The sequence below is a fragment of the Anopheles darlingi genome, chromosome 3 (genome assembly GCF_943734745.1).
Source record: "Anopheles darlingi chromosome 3, idAnoDarlMG_H_01, whole genome shotgun sequence".
NCBI lineage: Eukaryota > Metazoa > Arthropoda > Insecta > Diptera > Culicidae > Anopheles > Anopheles darlingi.
Genome location: NC_064875.1, coordinates 66,280,968 through 66,295,118, shown reverse-complemented (window position 1 = coordinate 66,295,118; position 14,151 = coordinate 66,280,968). Strand labels below are relative to the sequence as shown.

The window sequence follows — 14,151 nt, the reverse complement described above, 5'->3', positions numbered from 1 at the left end:
TGCCACATTGCACCGCGTGGCGTTCCGGACACTAGCACCCACTCGAACCGGCGACATACACGTACCCGAACGAAGGAAAAATACGATTATTTTATTGCCGAGAAATGTCGCCGAACAGTTCGGTGCGCTGCTCAAATATGGTGCAAACACATCGTAGGCCCCGGAGTGGTAAGGGAGAAGCTTGCCAATGTTGCCAGAAAGGCAACGTTGTTGTTGTCGTTGTCGTTGTTGGTGCCCATGGCTTCACCAATTAATTCGTGATCGTCCGAAGGGTCTGGCAGCGGCAAATATTGGGTCCTCCACAACTTTCTGCGCCCAAGCTGAAGTCTAGGGGAGGAAATACTGAAGGACATATTGCATCTGCACATTCCTGCGAAGCAGCGCCTCCTGAAACCACCATAGCCCTCGCTCCACGGGCGGCGGACAAAATGATTTTCCTCGACCACAAAAAATGCATTCGTCCGGCAATTGTCCCGGTGGGCGAGGGATAGGTTAAGGGGGGTACCATCCGTATGAGCAAACACCCAACACAAGGCCAACAAACAAACACCGAAAAAATGCTACCTCCCTCACCAAACAGCACTGTCCTGCGGTCATTCGTGTTATTGCCCATTACACCGTCATGGCCATCGCACACACAAGCGCGACACGCTGCTGCGGGACGTGAGGGAGGCTCGACATAATTAGTTGGCTCAAGTCAAGTCGGGGCTGGCGCATGAATTCTCATCTGGACGCACCACCGACATATCACCTTCTACTCGTCGTCCTCGACTCATCCTACCCCCACTTCCAACCCCCCCCCGCTTCCCATCCTCGATCGAATGTGCACTATTGTTCTCTGGGATTAATGTTCAAACAACATGCCCACCCAACCGACACACATACACCACCGAGGCAGAGAACATTGACACCATATGCAGCAGCAGCAGCAGCAGCAGCAGTTCCTCCACCACGCGTTTTGCCGCAAGATGGCTGCACATAAAATGCACGAAAAGACACCGCCACCAAACAGGAGGGTCGCCGACGCTGCACCATAACGGGTTGCTGCTGCCGGTCGGAACCATTTATCGTTTCGCAGTGAATTCTGTCAGCAACAGAATTCGGATTGTGCGCGCCTGGGACTGAAAACTGTGCCGAGCGACGTTCCGGGCCGTTCCACTGGTAGGATCTGGGGTTCTCGGTATGCGTGAGGAGTCGATGATGATTGCAAAAGGATTCAGGAGATGTGATGAACTCTCTCCAGCAAGTAGTGTGTTTTGAAGGAACTGCATAATACACACAGCACAATAGATGTGATCCGAACAAAGGTAAAACATACAAAATGGCAACAAGAAGCTGCAGCAGTAGTCAGTCAGAATGTATTTGTTGGTTATTGTGAAGCGCAATTCATCTCTTACAAGAAAGAATTCGCCACAAAATTCTAGTGCACCAGACGGGTAAGAGGATAGGCAAAGGCACGGCAATTCGGTCACAACCGATTAGCAGCCAGGAGAGTTCTTCGACTTTTCATCGGAAATCGTTTTACGTGCGTCCAGATGCGCGACCATTCTAGGCCATTTCGTTGCGTACGAGAGAGATAAATACTAATTCATAGAATTTCCCTCTTCAGGCCTTGTATCTCTCTCTCTCTCTTTCTCTCTCGCCTTATCGCACGAAAATTGAACGCAAACGAGCGAGAGATAACGGAGCAGAGGAGCCGTGAGCCGGTCGAGTTTTAAAGTAGAAATCGATTTTTTAAAGTCAGACGAATGAACGAAGCTCTAAGCCCTCCTCCGGTAGCCTGAAAACCACGGTCGTAAACCGTAGAGTACCGGGGGGCACCGCAAACCGGGAGTGGGGGAGTGGAAATAAATTCCGCGCGAATTCCTGCGAGATATCGCCCTCAGACCCCCGGGAGAAGACCAGCGAGATGTTTGTGCTTGTGCGTGAAGCCTATCCGGCTCTCGCTCTATCTTTGTCGGAGGGTACATTAGGATCCTCACGAGTGGCGCCACGTGAAGGCGACGGATAGGGACAACCAGATAGGTTGCTGCTTTTAATCCGCAAATACTTTACGCCAACGCAGGATGTTGATTCGTTGCTTTGGTCAGCATTTCACACACACACACACACACACACACACACACGAGCGCGCACCGAGAATTCCATATCCTACTCTGGGGTAACCTGATATCTTGTTGGAACAGAGGCAGGCTCGATACGAAGCCTAATGCGCCTACTGTGGCCATCGACATTCCATCCAAAGGTTGCTGCTGTCTAGTGGTTTTTGGTAACTTGGACCCCCTGTATTTCCATTTGAATGTCAAACACAGTCACAACTACTCCCTTATGCTCCTAACATTGTGCCAAGGAACCGAGGCAAACGTGGACTTACCGATCGGCGCCGTCCGGTGGCGACACTAGTTGATCCATGGTGCAGGTACGCAACCGCTTCTTCCTTCCCCGATGGAAGGGGATATCGTTCAAAATGATAATAACAATAATAATACTGGCACACGCACACTCAAACGGACACACACACATACACACATGTGGAAAAATTAAAAGGTGTGGAGAGGGGTGGGGAGCGGGAAAGAGCGTGTTGGTTTTGGAAAAATGTTTTGAACGGAACAACCGTGTTCGTGGTGAGAACGGCCGGTGGTATCTGTTCCGAACGCTCTGGAGGGAAATGGGCGCGAGGCCGCGACGACGGGCGCCCACGCCAAGAGACCAAGAAGGCACAAACCGGGAACGTGTTGCCGTCGTCCCTCCTGTCGTCGCCGCCCGGGAAACCTGAGTTAGGATTGATGGCGTAGGGGAAGTTAGGTGTGCAACACCACCACCACCACCGCCGCCGTATCTCTTTCCCAGAACCGGCGTGACGCAGGGACAGTGAAGAGAAGTAACAGAATTCAAACGACCGGATAACGACCGGATAACGCTAAACCCACGGCTCTTGAGGGCTCCGCAAAAGGCACAGAGTGTGTGGCACACCGGAGTGGACCGTTTTCCGCAAAACAGAGGATGGCACGCCCCGGGAAAGGGGCGACGAGCGGCAGGTGTCGGTAGTAAACAGGAAGGCACTCTTCTGGGAGGAACACACCAAGTCTCCAAGTGGTGTTAAGGGCCCGGTGTTCGGCTCGGTCACGGATCGCTCGATGAATGCTGCTGTTGCTGCTGCGAGGTTCCTGGAGCGTCTCACGCGTCTCGACTAATACCGTCCCGAGACAACCGATCGCAAGCTGCAGACCAATAGGATTAGGGAGAACGTTGTCAATAAAATATTAAAGTGAAGAGAAAGAGACACGGAGAGAGAGAGAGAGAGAGAGAGAGAGAGAGAGAGAGAGAGACTAAAAAAAAAGATGGTACACGGGTACGAGGGCTCGGTTTAGATTGAGCAAGAATGTGGAAAGCAACTGTTCGCCGTTACGTCAGTTTGACAGCAGAAATTCGGAAAGTAGTAATAGAAATAGTAGGCAATGCTTCTAAACAAATCGCCCACTACATATCTAGTAGACATTGCGTTTGTTTGTGTCTTTCGGTCGTTTGTGTTTCTCCAGTTACTTCGCGAACGGTGTACAAGGATAATGTGCCTCAGTAAATGGAAATTGGATCGTGATCTTAAGGGATGACGACTTACGTATTTTACCATTTTTGTGGCATTTTTTATTAAAACCCAATTGTGCTCGATGACGATCTCACTGTCGCGCAGCGCATGAGACTCGCCCGGCTTCGGTGGGCTGGGCATGTCATGAGAATGGCAGACGACGACCCAGCCCCTAAAATCTTGTTAGGCCTTCCACATGGACAGAGAGGGCGTGGTAGGGCCAAATCGAGATGGAGCGACGGTATCGACATTGCCGCCAGGATAGCAGGAATCACATGTTGGAGGACGACGGCGCTCGATCGCGAGCGATTGAGGAATCTTCTATGGCAGGCCAAGACCGCTCGTCGGTTGTAGCGCCGGATAAGTAAGTAAATAAGTAATTTCTCGACACGTTGTAGCTCCCAAAACTAAGGTTTTCAAGTCAAGGTGCCAACCATAACTCTCATGCAACTGCATCGATCCTTTTGAAATTTTGAACACTTTCTCTGATAATTATTTATTAAGCATTTATGGTTAGTTTTTATCCCATTTGTCGTTTTTTTTTGTTTCCTCAAAAACAAAAGGCGCAAAAATGTGACCCAATCTACCGTAAGACTGCCTTAATCGAGCAGTAAGTTAGATGGTATTTGCAGCTTACTTACTCACAAAGAAATAACTTTCAACAAAACAGTGAACCAGTAAATTCCAAATTTACTGCCGAACATACCTAACCTCAACGCACAGGGATGGCGGCAGGGATGATGGTCGGCGGCATAGCTTCAAGCTCTTGGGGTTCACCTTCTCCGAGTATCACTAAGCTAAGTGAATCGGTTCTGCACGAAATACTACGATAGGGCGACGAGGGATGAAGAACTTTTATTGAATTTCGTAAATTAGTATCACGTAAAAACCCCTCCGGTTGAAGGGTTGAACTACAATTCACCGTCGAAGCGGTTGCAACGTCGAAGGGTGACGGGAGGGGGGGGGGGGGGGATGCCATCCTGCTGGTGTCAGCTTTTAACCCCATTTTTGTCTTATCCTGCCGTGTCTCTGGTGCTTGCTCGCGCATACCAGGCACAACTACCTTTCTTGAGCAAAAAGAGAAACAAAAAAAAATACGAAGGCAACATCCAGTGCTCCACGTGCTTCCACTGCTTGGGTGGTGCAAATATGGCCACCGCTTGTTTTTAGCATCGTGGCCGACTCCAACAACCGGAGATAGATAGATGGTAGGAGTTGGGGCCCCTTTTTTGCTACCGATTCACCAACAGAATGTTTCAACCATGCAAAAGCTCCCAAAAAAGCCTTTCGCCAGCACACGCTGATCCGTGCGTCTCTCTACGTGCGAGTCCTGGGATGCGGCTAGTGCGAGAAACGAACGAAAGGTCAGAGCGTACGGGTGCTGGTGGTGCGCGATGTAAATGAGTGGTCGGTGCGCCGCAGGCCCATCCTGGTAGATCAGGGTAGAACCGGAAAAGCGAAAAGGATATCGAAAAAGTTTGCGGCGACCGCAAACAATTTCCATTTGGCTGAACGCTCTCGCGCCGTTAGGCACGAGCGTTCGAGCCGCGAAAACTTTGGAAGACCGACGAGATGCAATTAAACACTGACAGAGAGCCAGTGTTCCTCTTTACGGATCCCGGTGCATAATGTGACCGAAGACATTCACGTTGAATCGCAGTATCCTCGCGATAATTTAATAAAAAATAACAAAATGGTTCCCGCCACCCCCGCGAATGTCGCTGGAAAGAACCAAGAAACGACTGTCGCAAGGGTAAAGCTACGCGGTAGCCAGCGAAAAGCCCGTTAAGCCAACAATCGGCCACAAACAATTGACTTCCGCATGAACGAAGGATCCCCCCTGATAAAAAAAACCGCCTTTTTGTTTCCAAAAATGTTTGCCTGTCCGATGCGACCACCAGGTCAGTCCGGACTGAAACACATTCAGAGCGGGTTAAAGTCGGTCTCAAAAATGGAGTTCGGAAGCCACAGGAGGTGGAGAACAACAACGTGATTCCTTTGACTCCTTGGAGCGCCTCCTCCGAGGAGCATACGAAAACGAGAAAATAAGGATCCTACCAAACCTCACACACACTCAACAAGCAATGTAATGTGCTTGTGGAAACCATGATGATGGACAGCACGATGGGAACCTGGAGTACACGAGCGCTATCGTAGCCTATCTGTGATAAACGAAAGGAGCACTAGGTGAACAGGGGAGAGAAAGAGAGAGAGAGACAGTGCAGTCTGGAGCCATGGAAAAGGGTAGGCAAAACCGCGAACGAGTCATCCTGCCGGAGTGACAGCAGGCTGGAATGAAAATGGATGACTGATTGATGGATAGCCACCCATCGTCATCGTCTCTTCTCTCTTCTCCTCGTCTCTAGTGGTTAATGTCGTCGACGGTTAACTTACCGCATAAATGTTTGTTAATTACGCTAGCTTGGTCGATTGGTGGTGAAGGTAGAGGAGGGGGACCGCCAAGCACAAATTATCAAATTACCGACTACCCACCCCTGGAAAAAAGAGGCCTAGTATTCTAATGGATGTTGGATGCTGTTTCCGCATTGATTTATGCTCCGAAGAGATAGAGTGGATGGCTCAAAATTGCTTATTTAACGTCTACATCGACCAATTTATAACAAAGTACGAGAACGATTGTAACGGCTAGATTCGTTCTCTGTTCTGTTCGGACACTCGAGAAGCAACTGGCAAGCAAGATGATTTCAACAGAAGCAAAAGCCGAGAAAATAACCAATCCACGAAGTTCAACAAGAACACATACGACGGAGCTAAAGATTTTCTTCTATTTTTATCAAAGAAAACTTTATCACACACATACACACGCCCAACACCCAAAGGATCCGATTCGTGCGTTTGTTCATTGTAGCGACTGCTACACTGGCTGTGAAGTTGACGACGAGAACGAAGCCCCAAAGGAAAAACTATTCTCGAAGGTACTGGAGAAGTTGGAAGTTTAGCTCCCAAAAAAAAAAAGGGAGGAGACCATGGAGAGAAGGAGAAAACCGAGCCCACATACCCAAAGACGTTCAAACAGTGAAAGAAAAACGGGGATGAGCTGGAGAGAGGAGACACTCACATATCGGAATTCCGCAAACGCACGGCAGCAGCTCCTACTTGAACGATTTCTTGACTTTTGGACGGAACAATTCGCGCTGTTCTTGCCTGGAATGGCAGCGCCCCAACACACACCATTTGCTGGAGACTCCGGACACTTAGAGCTTAGGGTGCGGTGCCTTATGACGCTTGGCGCTTAACGATTTAACAAATGCTGCTCTGGAGCAGCAAAGTTCTGCAAAGTTCTCCTTGAGGAGACTTGAGAAGGCTGAGGGAACAAGCTATAACTGCAGTTTTCCAACACAAGGCACTGGGGGGCACGGAATGTCCCGGAAAGTGGTAATCTTCAATTCGATTCCTCCGATTCGAAATCAAATCCTGGAGTCGTTCGTGTTCCGCAATTCTCTTTTCCCTTCTTCTGTCTTATTGTCGCGCGAATCGTACAGAGTGCATTAAGGCCACGTTTGTGAGATGGGGAGTTCAGGAATGTAGAGGGATGAAACTTAACTGTCGAGCAACAGAGTACTACGACGATAACGGTTTAACAAGGCAATGGGCAAGCCAAGGAGAGGGAGTTCCTGGGATGCAGCATCCCGGTTAGCTGGCTAACTCCTCTCCACACTTTCCACCGGTTCAAAGGCACTTGATGTAATGGCTTGCGGGACTTGTGAAGCACTTGGACTATTTTCTCGGATTGTTCCTAATCGGGACACAGCACAATACACGCACACGGCACACACACATTGCGAGCACCGGCGGTTCGCACACCGCAGTTCACCGCACGTCAACACGTCGGCACGACCAGGAACAGGACATCCCGGACATCGTTGGTTGGTTGCTCCGTGGATGCCTCGACTCGACCTCACTCGAGCACTGTCCAAGCACGACTACGAGCTAGTGGCACCGTCGACCGATCGGTTGGCTCGCGCGTGGTCGCCGTCCACATCGGCGTCCGATGCCGCTGCCGCTGCCGCCGCCGTCGTCGTCGTCGTAGTGGACGTGGTCGCCTGCAAGGACCGACGGTCCAGCCCTTGTTCCTTGGCGCTCTCCTGCGTCCTAGCGAGGCGACGGTTAGGCCTAGAATGATGTTCCGGCAGCGTTCGCGGATGCTGACGAAAGGTCCTGTGTGTCCGCACCGCAAGCCAGGGCCACATCTCACTCGCTTGTGTGGGCCCCGTGCCTCATCCCTACACCACCCTCCGTGTTTGTCACTATTTACTCGCTCGAGGAGGGGTGAACTTATGCTTTCCACAGGGACAGAGAGAGAGAGAGAGAGAGAGAGAGAGAGAGAGAGAGAGAGAGAGAAAGAAAGAGAGAGCGAGCGAGAGAGAAAGGACGAGCGTGGAACAAAGATGGGAAATGCGAGATGCATGGCATGGCAGCGCGCGTGGTACGAAGGATCAGATCTCGGATCGGATCGAAACGCCGGATCCAGCATCCATCCACCACCACCGAGCGCGTGTGCAACTTGGTGCAACATCCGACAAACGCAAGCGCAAACACCACCACCCTTACGGACACCCTTCTAGTTTGTGTATGTGTATGCTATACTGCTGCCTGTGTGCCTGCCTAGTGGTAGTGGTGGTGATGATGATGGCACGGCCACCACACAGGCGCACTGCACAGACAGCGATACCACACCGTAGGGTGGTGAATCCGCGAACGGCCGGATGCTGAGATCCGGCGAGCGGCGGTACACAATCCAAAACAGTGTGCGTGAGAGGAAAAGTGTCAAGCTGGGAAAACTGTTTTTCCCCCATACACACACACACACAATGTCAAAGGAACGCTTTTCGCTGTTCATGCAACCCCATTTTCCCCGTTTTCTGCTCATCCTCCTGTCTCTTGCCGCGTGGACAACGCACACAGACACACGCCCATACGCACAGCACGGCTTGAGACTTGGGTAGTGGTTGGTGGTTTGGTGTGTACACGTTGAATGGTACACGTGGCTATGTATTACCTTTCCTATTACATAAACCGACAGTACTGACTTCCCCCACCGATTGGAACGTTGGACCACCCATGGGCAGCTTCTTGGCGTTCGCTCGCGTTCTTCGGTAGCGACGAAGGTAACTGCTAGACGGTGCCAGAGGTTCAGGATAAGAATTCGTGGTATCGTGGCATCGCGACGAAGAGGATTAGCCGTGCTTCAACTCCACCTAATGGAGAGGGAAACGAGTCGCGTCACGAGCTTTCGTCGTTGGCCGATTCCTTTGAGGTGGTGCAATCAGATGGAAAGCTGATGGAAGCTTCCGCGTAACAACATCGCTGGCCTGTGTGTTGCGAAACTCGTGGAAACGGACGGACCACCATCGTCCATCAGGGCACCCCAGAGATCCCGGGAGTTAAAAGCTATTCGCTAACGCGTGGCGTCACTGCGGGGATTCTTCTGCAACGAGACGGGACGGTTGGTCCGAGATCTCGAGAGGCGCCGTAACGCTGTGGACGACACGTCTAAGCTTACGGCACGAAGATCTGCAACGGCCGACGCGACTAGTACTCTGTAGTGCCGAAGTGCCGCCTCTTGTCGCGGGGCGAGGGATAACTCCTTGCGCCAGGACATGGCGCGACTGGCTGGCGCCACCTTATAGGATCCTCCTGGCTGCTCCAGGGACACAGCATCAAGCCAAGAGATTTGCTTCTTCCCCCCCCCCTCCCCCCCGCTCCCATACCTATTACTTTGGCTCCCCTCGTTTGCCATTTCTCTCGCAAAACGAAGCTTATGATTAGTGACAGAGCCTGTGTGTGTGGGTGTGTATGCTCCTCAACATCCACCATTCCACCGTGAGACGACTCTTCAATTCGAAACAATTCACTCAATTCCAATCCATGGCTGAGGTGGTGATAAGAGAAGAATGCTTTATCTCACAATAACTTTTGAAAAGCTTATGCGATGCTACTAAAGGATACAAACTGGTCCACTTACCACGTTAGCTAGCACCGCAAAGGTAGTCCGTGTTATGTCCAACAGTCTTCGTTGTCCACCCTGACGATCGTTTGAAGAAATGCTGCCCCCTTAGAGCTTATCGTTTCGAATTTAAATTACTATTAAAACACTAAACCACTTAAAAAACATAAAACACATCTAGAAGACACTTTTTTCGTTCGTTTAACGCGCACACACGCACACACATGTAATTATTGCTTCGAATTCGTTTCGTATGAATGGTTGGGAAGGAAGTTGTGAATACTCTAGCGGAGGTTGCCTCAGTGAAACTGTGTCGTTTTTTGTGTGTTCCTGGTGATTGACACGTCGATGATTTAGACTTCTTCCCCGCGTACAATTGTTACTTGGATTTTGATGGTGCCGTGTCGGAAAGATGTTTCATTTAATTGCTGTAGGAAGATCTGCAAATAAGAAAAACAAAATCAGTATTGAAAAGACGGGCTGAAAAGATCGTAAGGTCGTCGACCATCCATACTCAAGGAATAGCTACTGTGGCTATTGCCTATCCAATCTCCATATCATATCCATCAGATCACATGTCGTTAGCTATTAACGAAGCGAAAACACCTATTGGTCCTCCTTGCCATTGACCGAAAGGATATCCCCTGATCAGCCTAGAACCCTTGGAAACGAACATCTTCATAACCGAAAGCTCCGTGAAAACCACCAGGCGCGCCAGTTGAACGCCATGAGAACGCGAGGCCATGAGACAGGCTCCACGGGACGTAGAGCCGGGACAGGGTGCAAGGACATCGACACTCGACTTTGCTCTCTAGCTCTTTCTCTCTCTCTCTTCATCTCTCCATTTTCCTCGTGGAAAACACGACAAACACGAAGGGAAAACGAGGATTATCGTTGACAACGCGGCGAGCGAAAGCGAGAGAGAGAACCAGAGAGGCAGCAAAGGAAAACGAAAAAAGCAAGGAAAGCAGTCGAGATGGCGTCCGTCTGGCGGGCGCCAGGATATCCCTCCCTCCCTCCTTCCTTCCCATCCCTAACCAGTTGCCTGCCGCTGTCAAAGGCGCAGCCACCATCGGGTGTGTATGGGAAGCAGCATGATCGTAGCACACCACCATGATGCGAGATGGTGTAGCAGCTCCTCAGCTTGCGGAGGATTAGTAGCCTCGGGAGGGAAGGGGTGCCCAACCGGTGCAAGGGTATACTGAACCACACAAAAGTCGGAGAAAGGCAGAGCGTTTGGTGAATCTCTCGGACTCCACACCGACGCGCGGTTCCTCCGTTCCTACGTTTGTCTACTAGCTTCGCAGCTCGGACTGAGCGACGAGAGAGAGCCGCCTATATTCCCAGAAATACTTCCTTCCTTCCGTTCCTTGGTGTGCGCGATGTGCTGAAGTCCTAAATGTCAATGGACCGATTATTATGCCACATTTGCTCATCGGTCTCAATGTGCAAAGCCTTGATCTTTTACCATCTTTCCTGGCCAATCGCTTCGTCACATACATGCTCGTTTCTAATGCTCCGGTCGTCACCTGCCTCTGCTGCATTGCAAAATGGTTGACACGCTTGCCATTGCACCAGCCTATAGAAGCAGCCTCGCTCCTCGCTGTCAAGTGGTCTGGGCACAAACAGCGTCGAACGCTACAACAACATGCTTTGCTACTTTACACACTACATATACTAGTGGTGTGGCAGCCTACGGTGCGCGGTGCGGATTATTTATTGCTTCCAAACCTCTACTTCCTAGTGACTCAAGATTTATGATTGCAAAGAACTAGCGCCTCCTGCCGGTTCAGGTTGTTGTTGTATTGGAGTAGCTCCAAGCAGTGCCCACTATAAGTGGCAAGCATTGGGCATTGTAATGTTTCGCTGATGCTGGCCGCCCATTAAAACAATTGAATCTGGTTCTGGTCGTAATGTGAGGGCAACCAGGCGCCTCCAGTGATGATGAGTAGCACGTGATCACGGCGAAAGCAAAGATTTGTTCGTCGATTTTATTCAGCCACAGATTGGGCAATATTCCAATGCGTTGCATCAATCGCAGTGTGACCGATTGCGATGCACCTAACGCCAGCTAAGGCTAAATCTAAGGCCAATGACTAGCGGTACAGCAACGCCACAGTAATAAATCAATCCATCGTTTATTTATAAATAAACACAGAACGCACGCTTCGAGCAACAAACTGATGCCATCATAAATAGCAAACCGCTAAAGAGGCCACCAGAGGGGTGGGAAATACGAGACGCGAGACGCTCTGCCAAAGATGGTGAGTGCATTTCGCCCGGGTGGTTTGCAACCAGACGACACCAGTGTGGCAGCAATTGGAGTGCATTTTATGACTGCAGAAAATCAATCTGCAACTGCACATCTCGGAGTGTGTGTGTGTGTGTGTGCTGGGCAATAAAATGGAAAACAATTCGCACCAATAACGAGAGCTTCAACGCTTCCTTTCTTTCTGCTTATGCGATCCTATCCACGCAAGTTCAGCGAGAACGAAGTGTTATTGTTAGCACATCGCCCGTTCGTTGAGTGAATGGATTTTACACTAAAAGCAACACCATCAACCGAAGCGCAACCGTTTGCGGACCGTTTGATGCATGTTACTGCGCACAACACGCAACAGTGTTCGTTAGGAACAGGGCGTCAATTCTCGCTAATAATCATCGTGGCCACGTCGAAGTGCGATGCAAAATCATTGAGCGATCATAAAGACGAGATGAGACGGAAGCGTGAACAAAGGACCAATCACGACGACGTCTTCAAGTACTGCACATTGCACAACAGCAAACGTGATTCGAGCGAGGAGAGTAACAACAACAATAATAATAATAATGATACCGTGAACCATGCTCCTCCCGGTCGCGGCGTCTCTTTTCTAGCGCGATGAGTAATCGCGTTGTTACCGCGGTAGACATACGCCGTAGCGGTAGCGTAATTTTAAGATGATCTATACCTCGTCGGTACCGTCGTGGCCTCTTGCCACCATTCGTCGCGACGACGGCGGTCGCGGTCATCCGTCACGGTACGTCACCGTACGACGAGGATCTCCTTTCGTGTGTGCGGCAGGTGGGGGCACACACGAAATAGAAACGATCTTTTTGGCACAAGTAGTACGTCCCCCCGGGAGGCCTCCGTGATTCATCTTTCTGTCCCTATCGGACCGTGTACGTCAGTGGCGCGAAGCGTGTGCCTCGATAGTGACACGAATCTGCGTCAGCAACGGCGCAAACGAAGGAAAGTCATGGTTACCAAATGCTGTGTACCGATCACTCGAAGGATCGCAGTGCAATCACCGGAAGCACGATCATCGGTATCGCGTGCTGCAACCCAAGCTCGTGCTCGTACTCGTCAAGGTCTTGGAGCATCGAGAGTTGATGGCTTCGTTGCATCCTGTTCCACTTATCCTCTGCATATCTTCCACTCATCGAGACGAGTGCCAATTCAATTTCAATATCTTAACGCCTCTCCACCCCAGGAGTGGGTGAAGGTGCGCCACTCCCATTGTTCCCAGACAGTAACCTCATCCCGTATGCTCGATTCGAGGTCGAGATCGGTTTTATCGCATCACACACGGGCCAGACTTACGACGCTCGTTTCCACCATATCCGTCCCCACTGCCGTTTCCGATCGATGGATCGTAAATTATGGCCCAGACAGAGCCAGCTTTTTGACACACACGCACACTACACACCCACCCACGGGTTTTCACTCTCTGCCAATAGATATTCAAAGAGATGATCGCGCCATATGGATCGCGATCGTGTGTGTCTCGCTTTAAATCACATTTTTTGTTTGTTATGGATTCGAGCGGTTGATGATACGGGCGGGATGCTTATGCAAAGCATACGCTCAGCAAACCCATCAGCGACACTCCTCCTGATCCGGATTTCTTCGTGTCGCACTACATAAGAAGACACCGAAAACCGTTCGATACTGGATATACGTTCAAAGAGGATGCCCACTGTAATTACCATCATCTCTCCCTCAATAGCTCTTGTGCAGCTCTTTAACAACGGAGCAAATGGCAAACTGGCCACTTTGCTTCAGGAAGCGCGCGACCGAACGTACGCACGCATGCCAATTTATATGCCAGCTTCGTGGCAGCTGGCGTACAGAGTTTATGGTCACTGTGTGCCAGGCCAGACACAGGTTGCGCCTCTATCGGGGACTGTTTTCACCCCCACCCCCTTGCTGCTGGTGGTGCTGCTGAGGAGAGCTTATTTTTAGTATGCACCGTCAACAAATATTGCGCCATTTGCGTGCTGTGCCGACGAAATCGACCAAGTCGACGAAGTTTTAGTGAAGTTTGTGCTGGGCCTCGCGGTTTTGCGCCATCCGCATATGTTTTATCCATCAATATTCTCACATCAAGCGTTACCGTTACAGCGTGTGCTGGTAGAAGAATCTACTTCTAGAGTTGTCTTGGGGTCACGATGATCCAGGGTCGAGGACGCCTGCCACGACGACGACGATGCTGGCGGTACTACAAACCTATTAAACGTTCCGTAAGCATAGCGCAGCGTCTAGTGTCCACTTTGCATGATTTGTCACGGTCAGCAGCTGCCGCTAACCGCGGTTTTAATTTAAAGATTGATGGTA

General features: G+C 50.5%; 1 protein-coding gene across 6 annotated transcripts in view; it reads right to left on the bottom strand.

Moving 5' to 3' along the window:
• LOC125955188 (talin-2) overlaps nucleotides 1-14,151 on the bottom strand; it is a 53,908-nt gene that overhangs the window by 28,374 nt on the left and 11,383 nt on the right. For all 6 annotated transcript variants that reach the window (XM_049686173.1, XM_049686177.1, XM_049686178.1 and 3 more), the window contains exon 2: nucleotides 9,573-9,994. The gene's annotated coding sequence lies outside the window, so the exon portion shown is untranslated. The remainder of the gene's footprint in view (nucleotides 1-9,572; nucleotides 9,995-14,151) is intronic.